The following is a 10297-nucleotide window of genomic DNA, read 5'->3' as shown; positions in this document are numbered from 1 at the left end:
AAAAAAAAATAAAAATAATAGAGTTGTATCAAAAAGAATACTTAGGAAAAGGAAAACAAAAATACTCGTTCAAAGGCATACATGCACCCCAATGTTTATAGCAGCATTATCAATAATAGCCAAATTATGGAAAGAGCCAAAATGTCCATTGACTGATGAATGGATAAAAAAGATGTGGTATGTATGTATATACAAATATATATGAATACACACACACACATATATACACACACACACACACACACAATGGAATATTACTCAGCCATAAAAAAAGAATGAAATCTTATCATTTGCAATGATGTGGATGGAACTAGAGAGTATTATGCTAAGTGAAATAAGTCAGAGAAAGACAAATACCATATGATTTCACTGATCCATGGAATTTAAGAAACAAATGAATATTGCAGGGGGAAGAGAGGCAAACCAAGAAACAGATGCTTAACAACAGAGAACAAACAGGGTTACTGGAGGGAGGTGGGTGAGGGTGTGGGGGCAGTGATGGGTTAAATAGGTGCCAGGTATTGAAGAGGGCACTTGTGATGAGAACCAGGTGTTGTATGTAAGTGATGAATCATTCCCCAGCTTGTACTCTCTCTCTCAAATAAATAAAATCTTTAAAAAAAATTGAAGACATAAATAAATGGAAAGATATTCTAAGCTCATGGGTTGGAATAATATTATTAAAATGTTCATACTACCCAAAGCAACCTAGAGATTCATTGTAATTCCTAACAATAACACAAAACTATACCTATACCCCAATGTTCATTATAGTATTTACAATTTACAATAATCAAGACATGAAAGCAACCTAAGTATCCAACAATGGGTGAATGGATAAAGAAAATGAGGTATACGGGGGTGCCTGAGTGGTTCAGTTTGTTAAGCGTCTGACTCTTGATTTCAGCTCAGATTGTGATCTCAGGGTTATGGGATCAAGCCCCATGTCAGGCTACCTGCTGGGTGTGGGGCCTGCTTGGGATTCTCTCTCTTTCTCTCTCTCTCCCCCAGCCCCTCCCCCTGCTTGCTCTTTTGATCTCTTTCTCTAAGAAAGAAAGAAAGAAAGAAAGAAAGAAAGAAAGAAAGAAAGAAAAAAGAAAATGTAGTGTGTGTGTAATATTACTCACCCGTAAAAAGACTGAAACCTTACCAATGTGACAATATGGATGGACCTCAAGGACATTATGTTAAATGAAAGACAAATACAATATGATTTCACCTTTATGTGGAATCTAAACTAAATAAATAAATTCATAAGGAGGATTGGTGGTTACCAGAGGCAGGGGGCAGTGTGTGGGCCAAATGGGTGAAGGTATTCAAAAGTTACAAACTTTTGAGTCCTGTTAAAAGGAAATAAGTTATAAAGGTATTCAGTTATAAAATAAGCAAGTCCTGGCATATAACGTAGAGCATCATGACTATAGATAACAATAGTGTGTTATGTATTTGAAAGTTTCTATAAGAGTATATCTTAAAAGTTATAAGAAAAAAAATGTGGTAATGGTTAACTGACTTATTGTGATGATCATTTCATACAAATATCAAATCATCATGTTGTATCCCTGAAAGTAATATGTCAGTTATAGCTTAATAAAATTTTTAAATGATTTTTGCTTTTAATTTTGAAGATATGTCTATAGAAATACAAAATGTTTTAAAAGTCTATCAAAATTACATAGTAAGAGATTCTGATTAAAGTGGGCAACATAAGAAGATCTTGAACTCACCTCCTCTCACAAACTTTCCTAATAGCTACATATGAAATAATTTCCTCTGGTAAAAAAAAACAAAAACAAAAACAAAAACCCAAAACAAACAAACAAAAACTTGCTAAGTGACAACAACACATCAGACAAATGAGAAAACCACATCAAAGGGAGGAGAGGCTGGGACACAATCTCACCATAAAACCCACTCCCAGGACATTGACCCACAATCAGGAGGGAACTCAAAACCTGAAGCTCTTCCCTGAGGAGTGAAGGATTTTAACCTCACACACTGGGTATCCAAATTTTAAGAACTGCACCTGAGAAATGAGCCCTCAAAACTATGAGCTTTGAAGACCAATGGGGCTTGCATCCTTAAGATGTATCATACTGTAGTGATCTGAAAAACAACTTTTTTTTTAAGATTTTATTTATTTATTTGAGAGAGAGAGAGAATGAGAGATGGAGAGCATGAGAGGAAGAGGGTCAGAGGGAGAAGCAGACTCCCCGCTGAGCAGGGAGGCTGATGCGGGACTCGATCCCGGGACTCCAGGATCATGACCTGAGCTGAAGGCAGTTGCTTAACCAACTGAGCCACCCAGGCGCCCCTGAAAAACAACTTCTAAAGATTCACCCACCCCTGAGCCCAGCTCAGAGGCATCTGGTCAGGCTCAGACTTTGTTTATTTTAATGCATCAGCCTGAGGGGCAAGCATCTAATTTAACACATACATCTAAGAGCCTGCTGGAACTCTCCAGGGACAGATTTTGGCTGGCACCACATTTGTGCTCTCCCTATGCCTCACTCTAGGCAGTGAGCACCACTTTTTTTCCCCTGTGTTTGCTATCTTCATGCTCCTCTACTGCCTTCCACTAGCTGGTGGGCACCACCTCTTTTTTCTCTTTTTCTTTTTTTACCCATCCTTTCCCCATGGGCACCATATTTACACTCCTCCTCTGCCTTGCTGTTGTCTTGCTACAGTCACTAAGTACCATCATCACACTCTCTGCCTGCTACGCTCCAGAGTACCAGTTATCTCCTAGAAGGAGGCTTTTACATTATATCTGATGGCCTGATTTTTGCAGCTGCTCTCTAGGGTGCATCCTTTGATCACCTGGCCAGGTGGAGCTTTGTTCCAGGGTACAATGGGACTGTAACAATTGGAGAAACAGTTTTGATAGGCTACCACTCTCAGGCAACTGCACAGACAGTGGACTGAAATACAACCCTAATCTTTGTAAGAGGCCTAGTTGCTTTTCCAGGACCTTTGGTCTAAGGGGCAGGTTTCTAGAATAGATATCTTGTAGCCTATGGAAGTGCTCTCAGGGAATAGAGGTCAGTGGATGCAATCTCTGTGCTTTCCCTTTGCCTTGCACCAACTTGCAAGGGTCTCTCAAACAGGAGCTTATAAACGTGTGGGGCACTCTGATATTTTTTGCTGCCACCAGGGTTTATCCTCTACATTGCCTTGCTCTGTTAGCCAGCAGCATTTACACTTGTAGGTCCTATAAGAGTGTAACCAATGGAGAAAAAGTGAGAGACAACAGACCCTACTCAATTTTTCTCTGAAAAAAAAAATCCTTTAAGCTTATCATCATCATGCCTGCAGCCTGAGGGGCAGGATTCTAATGAGACACACATCTAAGGGGCTGTCATCCTTTCCAGAGTAGTCAGAGGGCAGGAGCTATTTTTGTGCTCGCCCTCTGCTGTACTCCAGAACACCAGTATCTTCAAAGGGGAACTCAGATGTGCTTATTGCCCTAGTTTTTGCAGCCGCTGCCTTGACTGCCTGGATCTGGTGGCTAAGGGGTGTGTGTATACTTGGGTCACACGGGACACTAACAATCAGAGACCATTCTTGGCAGGCTACCACACAAAAGGGCACTTCACAGAGAGCTGACTAAAAACACACCACCAGGTCATTCTGTTTGAGGGCCCTGTTTGCTTGTCCTGGAGCTACAGCCTGAGGAGCAGGCTTCAAGCTTGCACACACCTAGGGGCCTATGGAGTTACTCTAAGAGTCTATAGGCAAGTGGATGCCATTATTGAACTCTCCTTCTATTGCACTACAGCTCACTGGTATTTCCTAGAAAAGAGCTTATACAGTCACCTTGATTTCTGATTTTTTGACTGTTGCTTAGGGGACACCTCCAGATCACTTGGGTCTGGTGGCCAGTGGGATTTAGCTTAGGTTCCCCAAGACTTGTATATATTTACATACTTTAAAAGCTGCTGCCTGAAGAGTATAGCTTCCAATCAGCTTTAGTCTAGGTGCTGACTGAGATCCTCCCCTTTGGGACACTGACAGGTTTTAGCACACCCTCAGCTAGTGTGAACTACTAGAAATATAATACGTTGCTTGAACAATCACAAAGGTTTGAGAGACAACAATGAGCTAGGGCAGGGTTGAATAAGATTCATTTCCTACAAAGTCCATTGCTTCAAGACTGGGAGAGTTGGTTGTTTCATGCATTACATAAAAACCAACACACAGAGCCAATCAAAATGAGCAACAGAGCAATATGTTCCAAATATATAAAGACAAGATAAAACCTCAGATAAAAATCTATAATTAAATGAAGACAAATTATTTACCTAATAGAGTTCAAAGTAATTATTTTTAAAAAGATTTTATTTATTATTTGACAGAGAGAGAGTGCAAGTGCACAAGCAGGGGGGGAGTGGCAGAGGAAGAGGAAGAAGCAGCGTCCCTGCTGAGCAGGGAGCCCACCACTGGGGCTTGATCCCAGGACCCTGGGATTATGACCCAAGCCCAAGGCAGATGCCCAACCGAGTCACTCAGGCACCTCTGAGTTCAAAGTAATTATAAAGATGCTCACTGAACTCAGGAGGAGAATGAACACATTGAGGACTTCAACAAAGTGATAGAAAATTTAAGAAAGTACCGAACAGAAGTCACAAATCTAATAAAAACAATAACTGAACTAAAAAATACAGGAGAGGGGTTCAACAGCAGAATATACAAACAGAAGAGACAATCAGTGAAGTCAAAGACAAGGCAGTGAAATTCATCCAATCAGAGAAACAAAAAGAAAAAAAAAATTAAAAAGGGAAGATAGCTTAAGGGACCTATGGGACAATATCAAGCAGACTACCAATCACATTACGAGGGTCCACAAAGTAGAAGACAGAAAGAAGCAAAACTTTATTGGAAGAAATAATAGATGAAAACATCCCTAGTGTGGGAAAAGAAACAGACATCAGATTCAGAAAGTTCGGATGTTCCAACTAAGATGAACCTAAAGACACCCACACCAAGATGTTTTAATTAAAATGTTGAAACATAAAGACAAGGAAAGAATCTTAAAAGAAGCAAGAGGAAAACAACTTGTTACTTACAAAGGAATCCCCATAATGCTATCAGCTGACTTTGCAACAGAAAGTTGTAAGTTGGAAAGAAGTAGAATGTTATATCTCAGTGCTGAAAGAAAAAATACTCCTAATCAAGATACTACCCAGGAAAATTATCATTCTGAATTAAAGGAGAGATAACAAGGTTTCTAGACAAGCATAATTTAAAGAAGTTCATCATCACTAACCCAATCCTATGAAAACTGTTAAAGGAACTTCCTTAAACTGGTAAGAAAAGACACTATTGAGTAACAAGATAACCATGAAATACATCCCTCTGTAAAGTTTACAAGTAGTAAAAGAAATGGATGATCACTTTAAAGCTAGTATGAAGGTTAAAAGACAAAAGTAGTAAAAATAACTGTTACCACAATAGTTAAGGGATACACAAGGTAAAAAGATGTAAAATGTGACATCAAAAACATAATGGGGAGGAAAGTAAAAAAACAGAGAGTTTTAGAATGTGAACATACTTAATAGTTGATAAAATAGACTTATGGATATAAGGTGTTATATGTAATTCTCGTAGTGATCACAAAGCAGAGTCCTATATTAGATACACAAAAGATAAAGGAATCTAAGCATACCACTAAGAAAAATCATCAAGTCACAAAGGAAAAGAGAGAGGAAGAAGGGAACAAAGAGGAACTATAAAACAGCCAGAAAACAATGAACAAAATGGCAATAACTACATATCTATCTATAAATATTTAAATATAAATGAACTAAATACTCCCTAAAAAGAGTGGCTAAATGAATTTTTAAAAAAGACCCATCTATATACTGCCTATAAAACAATTCAAATGCAAGGACACACACAGACTGAAAGTGAACAAATAGAAAAAGGTATTCCAAGCAAAAGGCAACAGAAAGCTGGTAGATATGTTTAGAAAAAATAGATTTTAAACACAATAGTAAGAAACAAAGAAGGGCATTATATAACGATAAAGGATTCAATCCAAGTAGAGGATATATTTGTAAATATATATGCAACCAACATAAGAATTTCTAAATATATAAAGCAAGTGTTAACAGACCTAAAAAAAGAAATAGACAGCAATATACAATAATATAGAACTTTATAACCTGCTTACATCAATGGATACGTCATCTAGACAGAAAATCAGTAAGGAAACATTGGCCTTACACATCATGTTAGACCAAATAGACTTATCAGATACATACAGAACATTCTATAAATTCTTTTTTAAAAAAGATTTTATTTATTTATTCATGAGAGACAGAGAGAGAGAGAGAGAGAGAGAGAGAGGCAGAGGGAGAAGCAGTCTCCCAAGGAGCAGGGAGCCCAATGTGGGACTCAATCCCAGGACCCTGGGATCATGACCTGAGCCGAAGGCAGACGCTTAACCATCTGAGCCGCCCAGGTGCCCCATTCTATACATTCTTATCAATTGTACATGGAACATAATCCAGGATAAATCATATCTTAGGTCACAAAGCAAGTCTTCATAAATTTAAGAAGATTGAAATTATAACATTTTTTTCTGACCACAACTGTATGAAACTAGAAGTCAGTAACAAGAAGAAAATAAAAATTAAGAAATGTATGGAGACTAGGCAACATGCTACTGAATCAATGAGTCAAAAAAAAATCAAAGGAGAAATTAAAAACAAAAAAACCTTGAGACAAAAAAAAGGGTATGAAACAAACCAAATTTATAAGATGCAGCAAAAGCAGTTCTAAGAGAGAGTTCACAGCAAAAATTGCTCAACATCAAGAAACAAGAAAAAATCTCAAATAAAGAACCTAACTACACTTCAAGGAAGTAGAAAGAGCAAATGCAGCTCAAAGTTATTAGAAGGATAAAAAAATAAAGATCATACAGAAATAAATTAAAAATGGACTAAGAAGACAATAGAAAGGATCAATGAAACCAAAGCTAGTTCTTCAGTTCTTTCAAAAAGTAAAATTGATAAGCCTTTAGCTAGATTTACCAAGAAAAAAAAAAACTTGAAAAGAGTATATGTTAAAACTAGTACCACAAAAATAAAAAGGATTATGACAGCTACTCTGAAAAATTATACACCAACAAGTTAGATGATGTAGAAGAAATGGCTAAATTCCTAGAAATATACAACTTACCAAGACTGAATCATGAAGAAATAGAAAATCTGAATGGACATGTTACTAGTAAGGAGATTAAACAAGAAATCAAAACCCTCCCAACAAACAAAAGTCCCAGATGAACAGCTTCACTGGAGAATTCTACCATACATTCAAAGAATTGATACCAATTCTTCTCTTCCAAAATTAAAAGAGAACATGCTTCCGATTCCATTTTATAAGCCCACCATTACTAAAATCAAAACCAGACAAGGATGTTATGAGAAAAGAAAATGAATATCCCTAATGAACATAAGTGCAACAATCCTCCACAAAATATTAACAACCAGTCAGTCAACAGTACATTAAAAGGATCATACACCATGATCAAGTGAGATTTATCCCAGGGATGCAAGGATGATTTGATATCCACAAATCAATTTTACACACCACACTAACAAAATAAAGACTAGGAATCATATGATGATCTCACTAGATTCAGAAAAAGCATGTGACAAAACATCATTTATAATAAAAGGTTTCAGTAAAGTGGGTATAGAGCAAACATAATAAACACCATATATAACAAGCCCACAGCTAACATCATAGTAGTAAAAAGCTGAAAGCATTTCTTCTAAGATCAGGAACAAGACAAAAATTCTCTCTCATCACTTTTATTCAAGATAATAGGAAGTCCTAGCTAGAAAAATTAGGCAAGAAAAAATTTTAAAACACAACCAAATAGGAAAGGAAGAAATAAAACTGTCAGTATTTGCAGATGACATGATTTTACATATAGTAAACCCTAAAGATGCCAATAATTCTGAATTCATTTATTAGTTCTGAATTCTTTTACCCTAAGTTGCAAGATACAAAATCAATATATAAATAAGGCCAGGTGACAGCCCCACCCATAACAATGCTGCATTGCAGCCACACATTGCAGGTGGGCCAAACACCATTGCTGCCTACTCCCATGCCTCAGTACAAGAACATTGCAGCCAGACAGGGCATCAGCCCCACAAACACCCATACCTCAGATGAGTGCTCATAATGACTTCCTTTGAAAATCAGCAGGACTTAACTACAGGAGAGCTGGAGGGCTATAGGAAACTAAAACTTTTTCTTAAATGGCCAGACTACTATATGACTTGGTCAGAGACACAGAACAATGGCAGCAGTTTGAATAGTACCTGAATTATACCTAAAGAAAATTTATTGAATAATATGAGGGCATGTGCCTATCGAAAGTGATCTGTAGGAGCTTTCTCCAGGAGCAAAACAAAATGTCAGAAAAAGAACAAAGGAAAGAAAAGCAATCTACCTGATAGAGTTAAAAGTAATAATCATAAAATGTTCACTGGACTTGAAAGAAGAGTGGATGAACTCTGACAAATTTAACAAGGAAATAGAAAATATAAAAAAGAACCTATCAGAGCTGAAAATACAATAACTGAAATTAACAAAGATAGAGTAGAAGGAATAATCAGCAGATTAGAGAATGCAAAAGAATGGATGAATAATTTAGAAGACAGGGTAGTGGAAACCACCCAAGCTGAAGTGCAAAAAACAAAACAAAAAACAAGAGAGAAATCATCCTTTCAAGTATGTATGGAACATTCTCTGATATAAATCACATGATAGGACACAAGTCTCAATAAATTTAAGAAGACTAAAATCATATCAAGCATTTTTTCTTACCACATGGTATGAAATGGGAAATCAATCATAAGAAAAAATCTGGAAAGAATACTGATAAATGGAGGCTAAACAACATTCTGCTACACAAATGAGTCAACCAAGAAATCAAAGATAACATTTTTATATTTTTATTTTTTTAAGATTTTATTTATTTATTTGAGAGAGAGAATGAGAGAGAGAGAGTACATGAGGGGGGGAAGGTCAGAGGGAGAAGCAGACTCCCTGCCGAGCAGGGAGCCCGATGAGGGACTCGATCCTGGGACTCCAGGATCACGACCTGAGCCGAAGGCAGTTGCTTAACCAACTGAGGCACCCAGGCGCCCCAAAGATAACATTTTTAAAAAAACATGGAGATAAATGAAAATGAAAACACAAGGATTCAAAATCTTTGGAATGCAGCAAAAGCCCCTCTAAGAGGGAAGTTTCTAGCAATACAGGTCTACTGCAAGAAAGAAGAAAAATTTCAATCTACTCTTACACCCAAAGGAAAATGAAAAAGAAGAATAACAAATTTAATGGAATGAAGAAAATAAGAAGAACATGAGAGTAGAAATAAATGAAATAGAGACTTTAAAAAAACAATAGAAAACATCAATAAAACTAAGAGCTAGGCCTTTGAAAAGATAATCAAAATTTATAAACTTTTAGCAAGATTCATCAAGAAAGGAGAGAGGACTCAAATATATAAAATCAGAAATGAAAGAGAAGTTACAAAGAACACCACAGAAATACAAATTATTTTAAGAGACTAATACAAAAATTATATACCAACAAATTACACAACCTAGAAGCAATGGATAAATTCATGGAAACGTACTATCCTCCAACACTGAATTAGGAAGAAATAGAAAATCTGACCACACTGATTACTAGTAGTGAAACTGAGTTGGTAACAAAAAGCTCCCAACAAACCAAAATCCAGGACCAAATGGCTTCACAGGTAAATTCTACCAAAAATTTTAAGACAAGTTAATTCTTATCCTTAAACTATTACAAAATATAGAAAAGGAAAGAATACTTCCAGATTTATTCTATGAGGCCACCATTTTTTAAAAATTCAAGTATTAATTTTTTTCATTTTTTTTAGATGCTTGCTGGGTAAGGACACAAAACCTTCCCACAGTCACCCCCTCTGCAGAATGACTCAGAGTTACCCCTCAGACATCTCTTCTTTCCCTATTGAATGCTCTGGGATCTTCTGGGTTTGAAGTACTACTGCAATTTGTAATTTGGTGATGAAAACTCCCATAGTACTAATAATAAAGTGTGAGATGGTATTGGGTCTGTAAATGTTTGTGGTCCTGGGTGCCCTACTTCACAGTTCACAGAAGTTTGTTTTCATTTTGGACATATGACAAAGCCCTGGAGGCCTGGTGTGGCTCTCTAAGAGCCAGTCACAAAGTGCGGCCTTGGCGACCATTATGCCTGCTCTCCTTTGATTGGAAAATTGCTA

General features: G+C 36.9%; 1 long non-coding RNA gene across 1 annotated transcript in view; it reads left to right on the top strand.

Moving 5' to 3' along the window:
* Positions 1 to 10067, top strand: part of LOC141370309 (uncharacterized) — a 62788-nt gene extending 52721 nt beyond the window's left edge. The window contains exon 4 of the long non-coding RNA XR_012374231.1: positions 9932 to 10067. This is a non-coding gene — a long non-coding RNA (uncharacterized lncRNA). The remainder of the gene's footprint in view (positions 1 to 9931) is intronic.
* Positions 10068 to 10297: the final 230 nt, after the last annotated feature.

The sequence above is a fragment of the Callorhinus ursinus genome, unplaced genomic scaffold, assembly GCF_003265705.2.
Source record: "Callorhinus ursinus isolate GAN/ISIS: 27379988/994484 unplaced genomic scaffold, GSC_fseal_2.0 scaffold1, whole genome shotgun sequence".
NCBI lineage: Eukaryota > Metazoa > Chordata > Mammalia > Carnivora > Otariidae > Callorhinus > Callorhinus ursinus.
The sequence above is the reverse complement of the archived record's forward strand: the minus strand, read 5'-3'. Positions and strand labels throughout refer to the sequence as shown.